Source organism: Rutidosis leptorrhynchoides, chromosome 1, assembly GCF_046630445.1.
Source record: "Rutidosis leptorrhynchoides isolate AG116_Rl617_1_P2 chromosome 1, CSIRO_AGI_Rlap_v1, whole genome shotgun sequence".
NCBI lineage: Eukaryota > Viridiplantae > Streptophyta > Magnoliopsida > Asterales > Asteraceae > Rutidosis > Rutidosis leptorrhynchoides.
Window position 1 is genome coordinate 666,024,922 of NC_092333.1, and position 17,167 is coordinate 666,042,088.

Below are 17,167 nucleotides of genomic sequence, written 5' to 3' on the forward strand. Positions count from 1 at the left end.
TGTGTGTGTGTGTTTTCTATAATCCGTATATTTTTGTGTGTTAATAACTGAATGTTAACTTTGCTATTATAGCCTTATGGTTTATTGGTAATTTGTTAAAAACATTATGCATTTGTTGGTTTACATCATATGTTTGTTTAAAGTTTTTGGTTTATTGATAGTATTTCTTTAAATATAACATATCATTCAATAATTTCTCTTAAAAATCCCGTGATTCCACGGGTCTCTCCACCAGTTTAATATAACATCTCATTATTGCACTTTTTTAGTCCCTCCTGTGTACAATTGACACTCACCATTAATTTTATTGAATTCTTCCATACATGACTCGAAAGAATTTACAAAATTGTATTGAAAGTTCAAGATCAATTACACGTCTTGCAATTTATGGCAACACAAACAAAACCACGATTAATTAATGACAAGAATCACTTTTTACTACATACAGAGTTTAATAATATCATAGTGACGTCAAATGAAGAAAGAAAATGAAAAGTTATATTAATTGGAGGGAAATTGTGATAAAAAAAATGAGGGAACAAAAATTAGAGGTAATTACATAGGGGGTGTTTGGCGTAGCGATTTGAAGTTGATTTTTTAATTATTATGTTTACAAGTTGTAATTAATTTATTTGTAGTGTTTGGAAAATAAATAACAAAACTTGATTTTTTGCGGTTTGTTGACTCCAAAACGTGGAAACCCAACAGTGAGGGAAGGGTTACTGCTCCGAAACGCAATTCCTGATTATAATTCCAGCCAGGTTATTTTTCCTTTATGCCCTTATGATAAATTAAAGAACCTCGACTCTTTGTTTGAACTGCGGCTGAGTTTCCTTTTCCTATTTTAGGGTCCTACCTCCATTAACTCTTACATGTATTAAGATTGATGGTGCTTGAACTTTGTTACGAATTAATATATTAGTATGTGTTTACAGTAATAAAACGGAATGCATACAATTATTTTGGGATTCTTGCTTCTTATTTTATTTTGTATATATAAATTAGAATTTATATGTCGATACTTCACCATATAATTGATTATTTGCTAAAAAGAAATATATTATTACAGATTTAAATCTATATATTTTATTTTATTAACAACGAATGTCCTTTTGGTAATTTTACATGTTATCAAATAATTTAATTTTTCCAAACACTCGGAAATGTTGTAATTTAGTAGTTTATAACTACCCTTGGCTTATTTACTAATTAGAGACTTATATGTATAAGTAAGAAAAGAGAGAGTTTATATATATGTGAAATATATTCAAGAGTGCATTATTTGCTAACTCAAGAGGGAGTATATATACTACATATTCTCACTATACAAGTATTAAAAAATTGTTAGCCAATATTGACTAATACAACATCTATGGACTTTTCATCCACATCTATAGACTTTTGTGTCCAGTTAAATTATTGGCACATATATAACACTCCCCCTTGGATGACAATTTTATTAGAGAGCAATTAGTACTGCCTCGTTAAAAACCTTGCTAAAGAAAAACCCAGTGGGATAAAAACTTTAGTCAAGGGAAAAAGAGTGCAGTATAGAGTTGACTCCCCCTCAAGTAGACATCGTTGAGTCGTCACATCTTTTGAACTTGCCTCATGCCAATATTGTGAACGTGTGTTCTAAAAATAGCAGTTGGGAGTGCTTTGGTGAAAAGATCAGCAGAGTTTTTGCTGGATTGAACATATCTCATTTCAATCTGGTTATTCTTAATGAGATCTTGAGTGAATGAGAAGAATCTAGGAGGTATGTGTTTTGTTCGGTCACTTTTGATATACTTTTCTTTCATCTGTGCTATGCAAGCTGCATTATCTTCATAGATAGTTGTTGGACTTTTATCGCGTTCTAGTTCACAAGAATCAGTAATGAGTTGTGTCATTGATCTCAACCAAAAACATTCCCGAGTAGCTTCATGTAATACAATCACTTTGGCATGATTTGATGATGTTGCAACAAGTGTTTGTTTTTGAGAACGCCATGATATTGCGGTACATCCATTTAGGAATACATATCCAGTTTGAGATTTAGCATTATGTGGATCAGATAAATAACCTGCATCTATATAACCAACCAAATCTTGTTTTGAATCGTTAGAGTAAAATAATCATAAATCAGTAGTTCCTCAAGGGTATCAAAACATGTGTTTGATCCTATTCCAGTGTCTTTTTGGAAGGAATTGAGCTGAATCTTGTTACAAATTAACTGTAAAAGAAATGTCAGTTCTGTATAATTTGTAAGATACATAAGAGCCTCAATTCACTAAGATATGAAACTTCTGATCCAATAAGATCTTCATGATCTTCACGGGGATGAAATGGATCAGTGTCAATATTGAGTGATATATCAACCAATGGTTTTGTCTTTAAAAATGTTTTAACATCTTTTCTGTATAAGTTGTTCGATGTACAAATAAACCATTAGGCATATACTTAATTTGCAATCCAATGTAATACTTGGTTTTTCAAGATCTTTCATTTCAAATCATTTTTTTATTTATTTATTTATTAATTTTTTTTTTTAAGAAGTTGAATGATTTCATAGATCTCTTTATTTGTTAATATGATGTTATGATCATTGACATAAACAACTTACAATCACATATTCGAACATTGTTTTCTGAATAAGAACACACGTGCAAATAAGATTATTTGTATACCCTTTTTCTTATCAAATAATCACTTAGTCGGGTATACCACATGCGACCCGATTGTTCAACCCATATAAAGATCTTTATGATTTAATGGAATACATTTCCTTGGTTGATTAAATGCTTTTGATACCTTAAACCCTTTAGGTATATATATATATATATATATATATATATATATATATATATATATATATATATATATATATATATATATATATATATATATATATATATATATATATATATATATATCAGTACTAAGTGATCCATATATATAAGTAGTAACAACATCCATGAGATGCATTTTTTAAGAAACTGCCACGTTGATTAAGTATCTAAAAGTAATTGCATCTATTACAGAAGGATAAGTTTTTCTCATAATCCATTCTTGGTCTTTGAGAGAAATCTTGAGTTACAAGTCTGACTTGACTTTGTAAGTTCATTTTCTTATTTCCTTTTCGAATTAAATTCATTTATATCCCACACGTTTCACATCTTTAAAAGTGATAACGATTGATCCGATAACTTTTCTTTTATTGAGCGATTGTAATTCAGCTCGTATTGCTCCTTTCAATTGAGCTCAGTCATGTATATTTTGACACTCAATGACAAATTTTGGTTCTCATCAATATTTATGTATTTATTATCAATATCCTCTGCAGAAGGAGTATTGATATTTGGTTCTTCTTGAACACTTTATTTTACCTCATTATCAGCTGATTTTATTTTCGAGGATTTTTATCTTCGGAACCAATTGATCTTCCACGTTTCATGCGTGGCAAAGACTCAAGAGTGACATTATTGTCAGCTTTTGGAATTTCAATTCGAGCTGGAGCATTTACTGCTATTATATATGATTTAGTCACTCTTTTTGTATCTTTAAATGCATCACGTAATCGATTTGCAAGTTCTTGCATATGCATTATTTTTGAACTTTCGTTTCACATTCTTTTGTGCGAGGATCAAGATACCTTAATTGATGTTCACACCATGAAACATCATTTTATTTATTTTTCATTTCTCCCCCTAATCTAGGGAACTATTTTTCATTAAAATGACAATCAGCAAAACGTGCTGTAAAAACATCACCCATCATGGGTTCAATATATCTTATAATTGAAGATGTTTCATATACAATATATATATCCCCATCCTCCTTTGAGGGCTCATTTAGTGCATTGTGGTTGTGCAACTAGAACATATACTGCACAATCAAATGTTCTAATGGTGGGAAATATTTGGCTCTCGGCCAAAATCAAGTTGTAGGGGAGAATATTTATGAGTTGCACTTTGTCTAATGTGAAATAATATCGCAGCATGTAAATTTGCATGTCCCCATATATATCACCGTGAATTCTTTCAAGAAACATTGGTGATTCTTTCTCAATATTCTTTACATTAATCACCATATGTGCTTTTCATTAATCACAATATGTGCTTTTTCATTAATCACCATATGTGTCTTTTCATTATATATCATTTTCACCATATGCGCTTTTAATCATATGCGCTGTGCTTTTCATCACATGGGCTTTTTATCATATGCGCTGCGCTTTTCAACATATGCTTTTTTCATCATATGCACTTTTCATCATATGCGCTTTCAATCATAAGCGCTGTGCTTTTCATCATATGGGCTTTTTATCATATGCGCTTTTCATCATATGCGCTGCGCTTTTCATCATATGCGCTTTTTATCATATGCGCTTTTAATCATATGCGCTGCGCTTTTCATCATATACGCTTTTTGGTGCTACATAGATATTTCTCATTTCCGGTTATCATTGACTGATAATCATATCCATTATGATATATATCAGAGAAACTTAACAATTTTCTCTTTGATTTGAGAGAAAATAAGGCATTGTTTATCAGAAAATTCGTACCATTTGGTAATATGAATTTTTACCTTTTCCGTTCCTTATATCAATTTTGCAAGACCTGATATAGTATTTATAATTCCTTCATTTGATTTAAATCAATGAAATATTTCTTAGATTTGATCATAGTGTGTATGTTACCACTATCTACAATACGTAGGTCTTTACCATTTAATTGATGTTGTATTTCAGCAGGATTCATACTAAAACTTCAAATAAGATAAGCAAATAATGAGTTATATTTCAGCAAGATAATCAAATTATATTACCTGCAAATAAGTTACAATTTGAAGTACATAAAAGATAACACTTAATAAATATATGCGTTATGGTCTAAAACCATTTATTTATGAGTGATACATAACAAGCTAGGCATCTTAGAAAATTCAAACCATTCAAGTCTCAAGGTAGCTCAGGTTTTATTTAATCAAGATTTTTCAACAGATTCACTCTCGTTTTCTTTTCTTTTGGGACTTATTTGTAGAGCTAAATAAGATGTTCATATAGTCAAGAAATAGTTACGCACAAGGAATTCAAATGATTCCAAACTTTAATCGCGCTCACAATTTGAACATCATCTTCCCTTTCATTAACTTGGGGAGCGGTTCAACCAAGAACCTCGCAAGGTTCAGTCAAGAACCTCGCAAGGTTCAACGTGGTCAGCTAAAAGAACATCTTTTACTGTCAATCGTTTAAAGTTTCTCAACATGATTAAAACCGTATTTGAAATTGGGCTATATGTGTACTGTTTGAATTCTTTTTTGGATAGTGATATGGCTTTATGATTTATTTGATCCATGTGTACTGAATTGTGGAGTATTACTTTATGGTTTTGACATATGCTTATTTGTGATAGACAAAATGCTAGATAACAAGAATATTAATTATCTGTGTACCACTTGTTGTTGCTTTCGAAGTAAAATAATCAGCCCCACCACCACAACTATATAAAGTAAGCCCATTTGTCATGTTATACATATATGTATAGGTGTATTTGTGGTTTAATCTTTATCCTTTAGTTCAATAATTTCAAGCATTAATTAATATAGACTGCCATTATTGAATTTGTTATATTCACATGTGTATGGAGTTGTTATATATGGAGTTGTTAAAGGCTCTCGGTTTCTTACACAATTTAATTTATGTTATGATTATTTTTATATAGTGAAGCTATATGTTTGTATGCTTTGTATGCAAGTGATGATTGAAGTTATATGTTATAATATACTATGTTTGTATGGAAGTGTATTGATGTTATTATTGATTGTTATATATAGCACAAGTACCTGTGATTTTTTTTTTTTATAGCATGTGTACTAATATAGAATTACTATTTTGTATTGATTGGCTTATATAGTTTTGTAAATGTAATTATGTTTCATCATCATGTTATATTATATCTGAATAGCGCTGATCTTTAGTGCATCAAATAAAAGATTCAATAACATAGTTATGTTTCACAAATATCCTCATATGTAATCACAATACTTGATCAATAAAAGTGTATAAACTAACAATCAAGATCAGAGCATTTAAGCATACAACGATTAAATAAGAAAATATATTCCAGAATAAATTTAGAACCCTTAATTATCAAGTTAGATTCCGATATATATGATCACACCAAACATATATAACAATATATATAATCACGGCAAGCAATCCATATTCTATAAGCTCACATGGGTATTTCTTGAAGCAATATGTAATTAACACTAAGATATCAAAGATATCAAGTATACATCACTGAAGTCATGTTACCAAGAACTAATAAATAATTAATATAGATAAGCATATCATAATTTCTTCTAGAATATGTATGTAATATTAAGTCCGATTAAACTGGTTAAAAGCAACAACAGAGTGTAGCAAGATATTAACAATCATAATACATATTGCAAATTAATAAGTCAGATTCTTAATATACAGACATAACAATCTGATCGAACTAAATCAGTTTATAAATTTAAAATCATCGCAGCAGAGTAGATTATATATTGTATACATCAGAACCATATATTAAAATAAATGTTTAGCGTAATACGAAACCAATACACATATTAAACAAACCTATTAACCAGTGTATACAATGAGCAGCTAATAGTATCTTATTATTCATATAAATTCGCATAACAATTATGAACTGAAACACAGGCAGTACATATCGAGATCATATGAGAACATGTTACAGCAAATTAGTTAACAACAGAATATATGTTATGTTTAATTTTCAGTTTCGTGGAACTTGAATATGTTTAAGTTTGTAGGAATATATGTATACGAAACTGAAATAGCCGAGCATATAATCAACCAAAAAGAGAAAGTTAAAACGATCTAACCGATATTAAGGTTGAACCGAAATTGAAGGTTGAACTGGGCTTGTGTTTGACACAAACCCCTTAAACAAATTCGACGTCTGTTCCCAGGGTACACCGGTCTGAGCAGAGTACTGCCGGACTTGAACACTTGCCTTGATTAGTGACTTGTACTTACTTAGATAAACCTTGATTATACAGAGCACTTCGTGCTGATAACGTGTTGTAATTTAGTAGTTTATAACTACCCTTGGCTTATTTACTAATTAGAGACTTATATGTATAAGTAAGAAAAGAGAGAGTTTATATATATGTGAAATATATTCAAGAGTGCATTATTTGCTAACTCAAGAGGGAGTATATATACTACATATTCTCACTATACAAGTATTAAAAAATTGTTAGCCAATATTGACTAATACAACATCTATGGACTTTTCATCCACATCTATAGACTTTTGTGTCCAGTTAAATTATTGGCACATATATAACAGGAAACTGATTATTTAATTATTGCGATATTAAACAACATAATCAAATCCAAACACCGTAAAACTAAATCAGGTTTTGATACAGTTGATTATTTGATTCTGATTATTTAAAACGCATAATCAATTTTTAAATCGCAAATCCAAACACCCCATAGTTGGGAAATTATGCTTCTATCTTGACCATTAATTAAATCCAATGATTATTATTCACTCAACATGATTAGTCAAGGTATATGGAACTTGAGAGAATCATGATCCATTATCAAATGGATATTTAGCAACGCCTTATATATCCCAAAGTAATTAACTATATGCCCCAATTTTTGATATTTGCTAATATGCACCTTGACCAAGTAACATATGTTGGTCTGTGTGTGGTGCGTGTTGCCGAACATATTTATTCGATACATATAATTTAGCACACATTACACACCAAAATACAAACAACACGCACCGTGCGTGTTGCTCTTTTAAAAGAGCACCAGAGTATGTTTTGAACTCATAACAGACAAAAACACACAACACGCGCCAAAGGTGCGAATTTGCGAAATTCTGAGCTTGTCATCGATATTTTTACTCGATCGTTAGTCGATTCCATAATCTTTTCAATTTATAAGCATTTATAAACTTGTTTACACGTTATACCACGCACGATTGCACCAAAACCCACAGTCCATATCCGCTGAATTAAGCGGGTTAATAGATATTCATTAGATATTAAAAAAATATTATAATTTATAATATTTCTTAATATGTGATGAAAACGAAAACATGATATAGCAATAATAAATAGACTTAATTACGCCTTCCTTAAAGTTTATCAATTTTTTCATCATGGGCCCTAAAGTTTTTTGTTTCTATCGTAACCCTTAATGTTTTGACTTGGTTTCAAATCCATCAACAGAACTAACTGGCGTTAAGTAATCCTCGTTATTATGAAAAACATAGGGCAGTTTGGTCATTTTATGTTACAGTAACAAAACCATATGGCCGCCAAAGTAATCCTCGTACCCCAAATTGATTTTTTATAATTATAATAAATAATTAAATAATTGTTATAATTCAGTAGGCTTATAACTACCTTTAATGGTTATAAGAACAAAGAGAGAAAAAGAGAGAAGAAAGAGAGAAGAAATATTGATATTGATATTTCAAGAGAAATGGTGCACCTTAAATGGTTACCATACATGTCTATTTATAGTATAAAATATTACTATGCAAGAAATATAATAATAATAAAATTAACATCCAATCTAGATATTTTATAACACAATCTAGATATTTTATAACACTCCCCCTTGGATGACAATTTTATTAGAGAATAACTAGTACTGCCTCGTTAAAAACCTTGCTAAAGAAAACTCATTGGGATAAAACTTTAGCTAAGGGAAAAAGAGTGCAGCATAAAGTTGACTCCCCCTCAAGTAGGCAACGCCTGAGTTGTTACATCTTCTGAACATGCCTCATGCCAATATTATGAACGTGTGTTCTGAAAATAGCAGTTAGCAGTGCTTTGGTATAAAGATCAGCAGAGTTGTTGATTGAACGTATCTCATTTTAATCTGGTTGTCTTTTACGATATCTTGAGTATATGAGAAAAATCTGAGGTTTTCATCTGAAACTGTATCATCTAAATCTTTTATGTACAAGTTTGGCCCTCGTGATTTATCTACAGTCTCCTTCATGGTTTGTTCAAACCGTTGTTTCAGTTCCTATTCCCTTTCAGTCTTTTTCTGAGCCTTACCAATATACCATTCTTTTCCATCAAACTTATGACCGTTAAGACCGTTTATAGCTTTAGCGCCTCGTCAGCATTTATGTTTTGTTCTGTCATTTTTGATACTCTTCTTTCATTTGTATTATGTAAGCTGTATTATCTTCATAGATAGTTGTTACGCTTTTATAGCGTTCTAGTCCACAAGAATCAATAATGATTTGTATCATTGATCTTAACTAAAATCATTCCCGAGTAGCTTCATGTAATGCAATCACTTCGGCATGATTTGATGATGTTGCAACAAGTGTTTGTTTTGAGAACGTCATGATATTGCGGTGCCTCCATTTAGGAATACATATCCAGTTTGAGATTTAACTTTATGTAGATCGGATAAATAATCTGCATCTGTATAACCAAACAAATCTTGTTTCGAGTTGTTAGAATAAAATAATTATAAATCAGTAGTTCCCCGAAGGTATCAAACTATTTGTTTGATCCCATTCCAATGTCTTTTGGTAGGGGCTGAGCTGAACTTTGTCAACAAATTAACTGCAAAAGAAATGTCAGATCTTGTATAATCTATAAGATACATAAGAACCTCAATTGCACTAAAATATAGAACTTCCGATCTGTTAAAATTTTCATGATCTTCGCAGGGATGAAATAGATCAGTGTCAATATTGAGTGATCTAACAACAATGAGTTTGTCTTTAAAAAAAAATGTTTTAAAATCTTTTCGGTATAAGTTGTTTGATGTACAAGTAAACCATTAGGCATATGCTCAATTTGCAATCCAAGGTAATACTTGGTTTTTTCAAGATCTTTCATTTCAAAATAATTCTTTAGAAGTTGAATGATTTCATAGATCTCTTTATTTGTTCATATGATGTTAAGAACATTGACATAAACAACTACGATCTCATATCCGAACATTGTTTTTATAAAACATACGTGCAAAATAAGTTTATATTTATACCCTTTTTTTTTATCAAGTAGTCATTTAATCGGTAATACCACATACGTCCCGTTTGTATAAACCCACTTAGAAATCTTTGTGATTTAATGGAATATATTCCCTTGGGTTTTACATTAGATGCTTATGATACCTTAACCCTTTAGGTATATTCATATATATCACTATTAAGTGATCCATACAGATAAGTAGTAACAACATTCATGAGATGCATTTAAATAACTACCAGGTTGATTAAGTATCTAATAAGTAATTGTATCCATTACAGGAGGATAATTTTTCCTCCTAATTCATTTCTGGTCTTTGTGGGAAATATTGAGTTACAAGTCTAGTTTTGCCTTGTAACTTCATTTGCACATTTCTTTTCGGATAAAAATTCATTTGTATCCCATACGTTTCACATCTTTAAAAGTGATAACGATTGATCCGGAAACTTTTCTTTTATCGAGCGATTCTAATTCAGCTCTTATTGCTCCTTTCCATTGAGCTCAATCATGTCCATTTTGTATATTCAATGACAGATTTTAGTTCCAGATCATCATCTTTATTCATGATGTCATTGTAACATTATATGAAAATATCTCATAGAGATTTTAGTTTCATTTCGGTTCCATAATATTGCATAATTTATCGCAATTTTAGTATTTACATTTATCAATATCCTCTGCAGAAGGAATATTGATTTGTGGTTCTTCTTGAACACTTTCTCTTACCTCATTATCAGCTGATTTTCTTTTTCGAGGATTTTTATCTTCGGAACCAATTGATCTTCCACGTTTGATGTGTGGCAAAGACTCAACAGTGACATTATTGCCAGCTTTTGGAATTTCAGTTCGAGCTGGAGCATTTATCGCTGGTATATATGATTTAGTCACTTTTTTATATCTGTAAATGCATAAAGTAATTAATTTGCAAGTTCTTGCATATGCATTATTTTTGAACTTTCGTTTCACATTCTTTTGTGCGAGTTCAATATACCTTAATTGATGTTCACATCATGAAGCATCATTTTATTTTTTATTTTTATTTCTCCCCCTAATCTAGGGAACAATGTTTTATTAAAATGACAATCAGCAAAACGCGCTGTAAAAACATCACCCATCATGGGTTCAATATATCTTATGATTGAAGATGTTTTATATCCAAAATATATTATCATCTTTCTTTGAAGAACCATTTTATTGTGTTGTGGTGATACAATTGGAACATACACTGCACAACCAATGTTTTAAGGTAGAAAATATTTGGCTCTTGGCCAAAATCAAGTATTAAGTGAAAATATTTACGACTTCCACATGGTATAATGCGAATTAATGTCGCAGCATGTAAATTTACATGTCCACATATAAATATTGAGAGATTTGTACTCATTATCAATTGTCTAGTTATTAGCTGTAAGCGTTTATCTATTGATTCAGCTAAACCAATTTTGTGTATGCATATGAGCAACTGGATGTTCAACAACAATCCCTGTAGATATATAATGATCATTAAATGCTTGAGATGTTAACTCACCAGCATTATCAAGTCTCATCCTTTTAATGGTGTAATCAGAATAATATGTTCTCAATTTAATAATTTGTGCAAGAAACTTTGCAAATGCCATATTACGGCTTGATAACATACAAATATGAGACCATCCGCTAGATGCGTCTATTAGTACCATGAAATATCAAAATGGTTCACATGATGGATGAATTGGTTCATATATCTTACCTTGAATTCTTTCAAGAAACATTTGTGATTCTTTTTCACAATATACTTTTCATTAATCACCATATGTGCTTTCCATTAATCACCATATGTGTTTTTTTTTTTTTATAAATCACCATATGTGTTTTTTTTTAATCATATATCCTTTTCACCATATACGCTTTTAATCATATGCGCTGTGTTTTTCACCATATGCGCTTTTAATCATATGCGATTTTCATCATATGCGTTGTGCTTTTCATCATATTCGCTTTTTATCATATGCGCTTATCATATGCGATGCGCTTTTTATCATATGCGCTTTTTTATGTGAATAGTAAATTAATTAATTTCGTTTTACTATTCATATGAATTAATTTAGATTTACTATTTTGTTAATTGAGTAATATATATATACATCATATACTTGTGACTCCGAAGGCTCAAATGAATTTGACCATATAGTTATACGTTGTACCTTGCACATTAATTTTCAGTAGAAGCTTTAGATGCATATTATTTTCAGTAGAAGCTTTAGATGCACTTTTTTTTTTAATCACCAAATACCACAAACACTTTGTTTGCGTTTGTTCATAGTCATCAATGAAAACCATTTTCTTTAATTTTATTTTATACAATAAAATTAACGCATCATTATTCTTTTCAAAAACAATAATCTATTGTTATTGTTCACTTATGCCATGTTTAACAACAAAAGTCAACAACCTCTGTCTTGTTTGTTGTGGCAACCAAAAACAACCTTTGCTTTTGTTACCGAGAATCCAAGACCAAAAAACAATTAATTTTTAATTAATCTTTTATCAAAACCATAAATGATTTTATTGATCTACGTTGATATGGCCATAAAGAATTAACGGCTGACATACTTTTGTAAGTGTATTTCGGCTATCATCCCGAAAACGCACAACGACCTTTTTTTTTTATGAACTATTTGTTTCATATCTAGCTTAGGCAATTATTGTGAACATTTGGTCCCTATAAGAGCATTTATTTTTTAAACTTTTAGTTGATTTGTACTTGTCACAATTAGGGATAGCACCCGCGGGTCGTGGATGCGGATCCATTGGATCCATCACCCGTACCCGCGGATTTTTTTTAAGAGACATCCAATTGAACCCTTGTTCGTTGAAACAATTTGACTATATTTTTACTCCCCATTATTAAACGGGCCATTTTGATGCACACTCTTAAAAAAATAATTTGTTTTTTAAGTTTTATTATTCAACCTCCTTTTTTCAACGGTCACGTTTTTAACAAAACATTTGACAAGTTTGGAAAAAAGTTTTTTATTGATTATCATCAAAAGTTTTCTATTGTCACTCTACTGGATGGAATTATGGCATACAACCAAAATTGCAACTCAACACTACATAAGAACAAAAAGGTTGTTTTTAATTAACATATGTATATGTGTTAAACTCGGAATAATAATAACTTATTTTAGAAAATTAACATAAGACATGTTGAAACATTTTTGTCACATTTAGCTCATCAAGTCTAATACTTATCATTGATAGATTTTATCACGTCTAGGAGATGTTTACTTTTTTCTTGTATTAAGTCCTACTTTCATTTACCTTTGTTTGGAAAAAAGTTTTTTTTTTTACTTTGCTTTCCCCCTTTCTGTAAAACTCATTTAAACACTTTCTTTGTTTTTTTTTTTTTAAAAAAAAAACTTTCTTTTTTTTACGTTACCCGTAAATTATAAATATATAAAAAAAAACTTTTTGTTTAAATTTTTTTTCTAGTTTTTAAAAGGCCACTTGACCAATTTTTTAATTCTTTCACAACACCTGATATCGTGATCGTGACCTTTCACCAAAGCAAGAGATATTCTTGATAAACTAAACACGGACTCGTGTTTGAAATTGTCGGCCACAAAAAAATTCATTTGATAAAAGTATATATATATATATATATATATATATATATATTTTTTTTTTTTTAGTTATAGAAGGAGACCACTTCATTTTCAATACTTCATTTTTGACAAAAAACTATTCCATTTTACCATCCCTTTTTTTTCTTACTTTAACTTTTAAGATATACTTTTAATAAAAATACAAACTACTTTTTCTTATTTTAACTTTTAAGATTTACTTTTAATAAAAATACAAACTACTTTTTGTATTTTAACTTTTAAGATTTACTTTTAATAAAAGTACAAACTACTTTTTCTTATTTTAACTTTTAAGATTTACTTTTAATAAAAATACAAACTATTTTCTTATTTTAACTTTTAAAATTATAAATTTAAGAATAAACATTAGTATGCATGAAATAAATAATGATTAATTGCATAAGTAATCATAAATGTTAGATAACATATAAAGACCCCGTCGTATTCGTATTGATCGGAATTAATCTCGACCCATGGTACCGTGTTGTCAAATGACGTGTTGCGTACATAAAGTACCGTGTTGTCAAATGACGTGGTGCGTACAATCATGAGGTCTTATTAACATAAATATAAATGTTAGTGAAGTTAATAAGAGTTAGATTACAGAAAATATAATTCAGGTGGTATAACCGACCATATATAACTTAAATAACATAAATATAAATGTTAGTGAAGTTAGTAAAAGTTAGATTACAGAAATATAATTCAGGTGGTATAACCGACCATATATAACTTAAATAACATAAATATAAATGTTAGTGAAGTTAGTAAAAGTTAGATTACAGAAATATAATTCAGGTGGTATAACCGACCATATATAACTTAAATAACATAAATATAAATGTTAGTAGTCCAAAATTTGATATATTCGCGTCTGAAAATTATTAATAATTTCATACCTTGATTAGTGATTCGTGATCGTTTGAGATATCTTTTAATTACACTAAGCTTTTCGTGCTGATAACGTGTTATAATTCAGTAGGCTTATAACTACCTTTAATGGTTATAAGAACAAAGAGAGAAAAAGAGAGAAGAAAGAGAGAAGAAATATTGATATTGATATTTCAAGAGAAATGGTGCACCTTAAATGGTTAACATACATGTCTATTTATAGTATAAAATATTACTATGCAAGAAATATAATAATAATAAAATTAACATCCAATCTAGATATTTTATAACACAATCTAGATATTTTATAACAATAATGAGTATTAATTAAAAATAATAATTATGTGATGTTGGTGCTCCACAAATGAGGTGTATGTCAGCCACTTTATTTACTTAAATCTAAATTAAAATTAGAAAATCAAAAGCGGTGGTCGTATATTTTTTCGTTTAGCGATCCTCTAGTGGCGTTTTTTGTGGAAGGTGATCGTCGTATGTTCTCTTTTTTCTGTTAGTGGTTGCGGAAACTCCATAGATAAGTCAACAAGTTCAACAGACTCTCCCTACCTCCGCAATATCTTACATACAATAACTATTAGTCCAAACTAGTTCCCTATCAATTTAAACTAAAACACTAACAGACGGTAATACAATTCAACCAGGTGTCACACTTAAAAGAGTTGAATGACGAAAATGCCCACAAAACTGTTCATACCTCTCGGCTGTTATACTTATTTATAATGTGTGTGTGTATTTCTGTAAGGTGCACATAGTCAACATTAACACACTCACTCACACATGCGTACTTATATATTTATATAAATAAATAACACGCTTACTACATGTAACGACCCGACCAAAACCGTTATTGACGGCGTCGTTAACTTAGGTCCCGTTGCGTGGTCGTAGTCCCTATATGAGACTCGTTTGACCAAAATTATGTCGCGTTCATTTGAAAGGTACAAAGTTTAGTTTAACAAACGGATCGACAATAAGTTTAAGTTTACAAAGTTATAAAGTATGAATGAAATAACTTGCGACATAATTAGTTTGAAACCACAGTTGCTATAAATAGCGTAAGTAAGTAGACAAAAGTTTGAATCCAAAAATGCTATCCCTAGCGTATGCATGCATGGTAGACTCCAATCAAGTAATCAAAGAGTGCGGAAGCGTGTAACAAATAGCCATGTGAAAACCTGAGAAAACATAGAAGAATCTGTCAACGCAAAAACGTTGGTGAAATCATAGGTTTGAGTAAGTGAGTAAAAGTAAAGTAAGTCGAACCACAAGATTTGCAAAGTTGAATAATAGTACATTCTAAAAGTTAATATTCACGAGCACCCAATTATCAAAGCTTAACATTCCATCCGTTGAATACCCCATAAATTAGTGCTAGAACAACACTGTTTCCCGAAAATATATTTCATCCGTAGACGGTAGCGAACCGTCAAAGATGAGGGTTGTCAAACCCATATGGCCATATAACATAAGTTCTCGCTTACACCATCTGATGTAACTAATGATAATCGGATTGAGGATTTTCGTTCTAAACTCGTATGTAGAATGTTTGTTTTCCCGTTCTTGTGTTCACTTAGTTCAAAAGAATCGTTTATGTTTTCTCATCCCAAAAGTAAGTTCAAAAGAGTAAAAAGTGGGACTATGATCTCACCTCGAGTGCAAGAGTTAATAAAGTACTTCAACAAGTAGACGCGTGCAAAGACAAAGCTAGTCTTGACCTAAACATATAGGTTGTATCAATAACGGTAAACACAAACGGTCAAAGATGTTCAATTAGTCCTATGGCTCGTTACGACTCGATTAATATAGCATGTGAATCAATTTGTCAAGTTTCATGCACGATACAAGTAGTTAAGTATGTTAGAACGATTGTATAATCGTTTGGTTAAGTTTGACTAAAAGTCAAACTTGGTCAAAGTCAAAGTCAACGGGGTCGGGTCGGGTATCCGACAATTTTCCCAAGACGAGAAGTCATATAAGAGCCTAATAGTCAAGTTTCATGTTAAACGGAGTTTTAGTTAAGCGGAAACATTTTTGTGACATTTAAAAACAAAAGAGAGTGGCCTGGGGCTTTTGCGCGGCGCGCACTGGGTTGCGCGGCGCGCACCCAAGTGCAATTTCTGGTCAGAACTCAACCAAGAAGGCAAACATCTGGGATCTCTGATTCTGCGCGGCGCGCAGGTAAATGCGCGGCGCGCAATACCTGGGAATCATGCAGTTTGCAGAAAAATGGTCCAAGTCACGAACCAAAATACAATATAACACATTTCATGCACCGAAAACACTTAAAACTCATAACCTATATCATTAGAAAGGTAATTTGACAAGGAAAACAACTAAGCACATTTCATCAAGCAATTCATCACTAACAACAACCAAAAACCGCATTAAACGTTCATAATCAAAGTTTCAAGTTCTAAAACGCATTTTATGATTCGGGCAACCAATTTACATGTATGTTATGCCGTTTCGAAGGTAATCAAACACACATTGCAACAAAACGCTTAACAACAATATCTCATAGCATTTGACGCATCAAAAGTTCATGTAAAGCTCATCAAACCCTAATCCAAGTTCACAAAATCATTAATCATGTTCTTGGAGTTTCC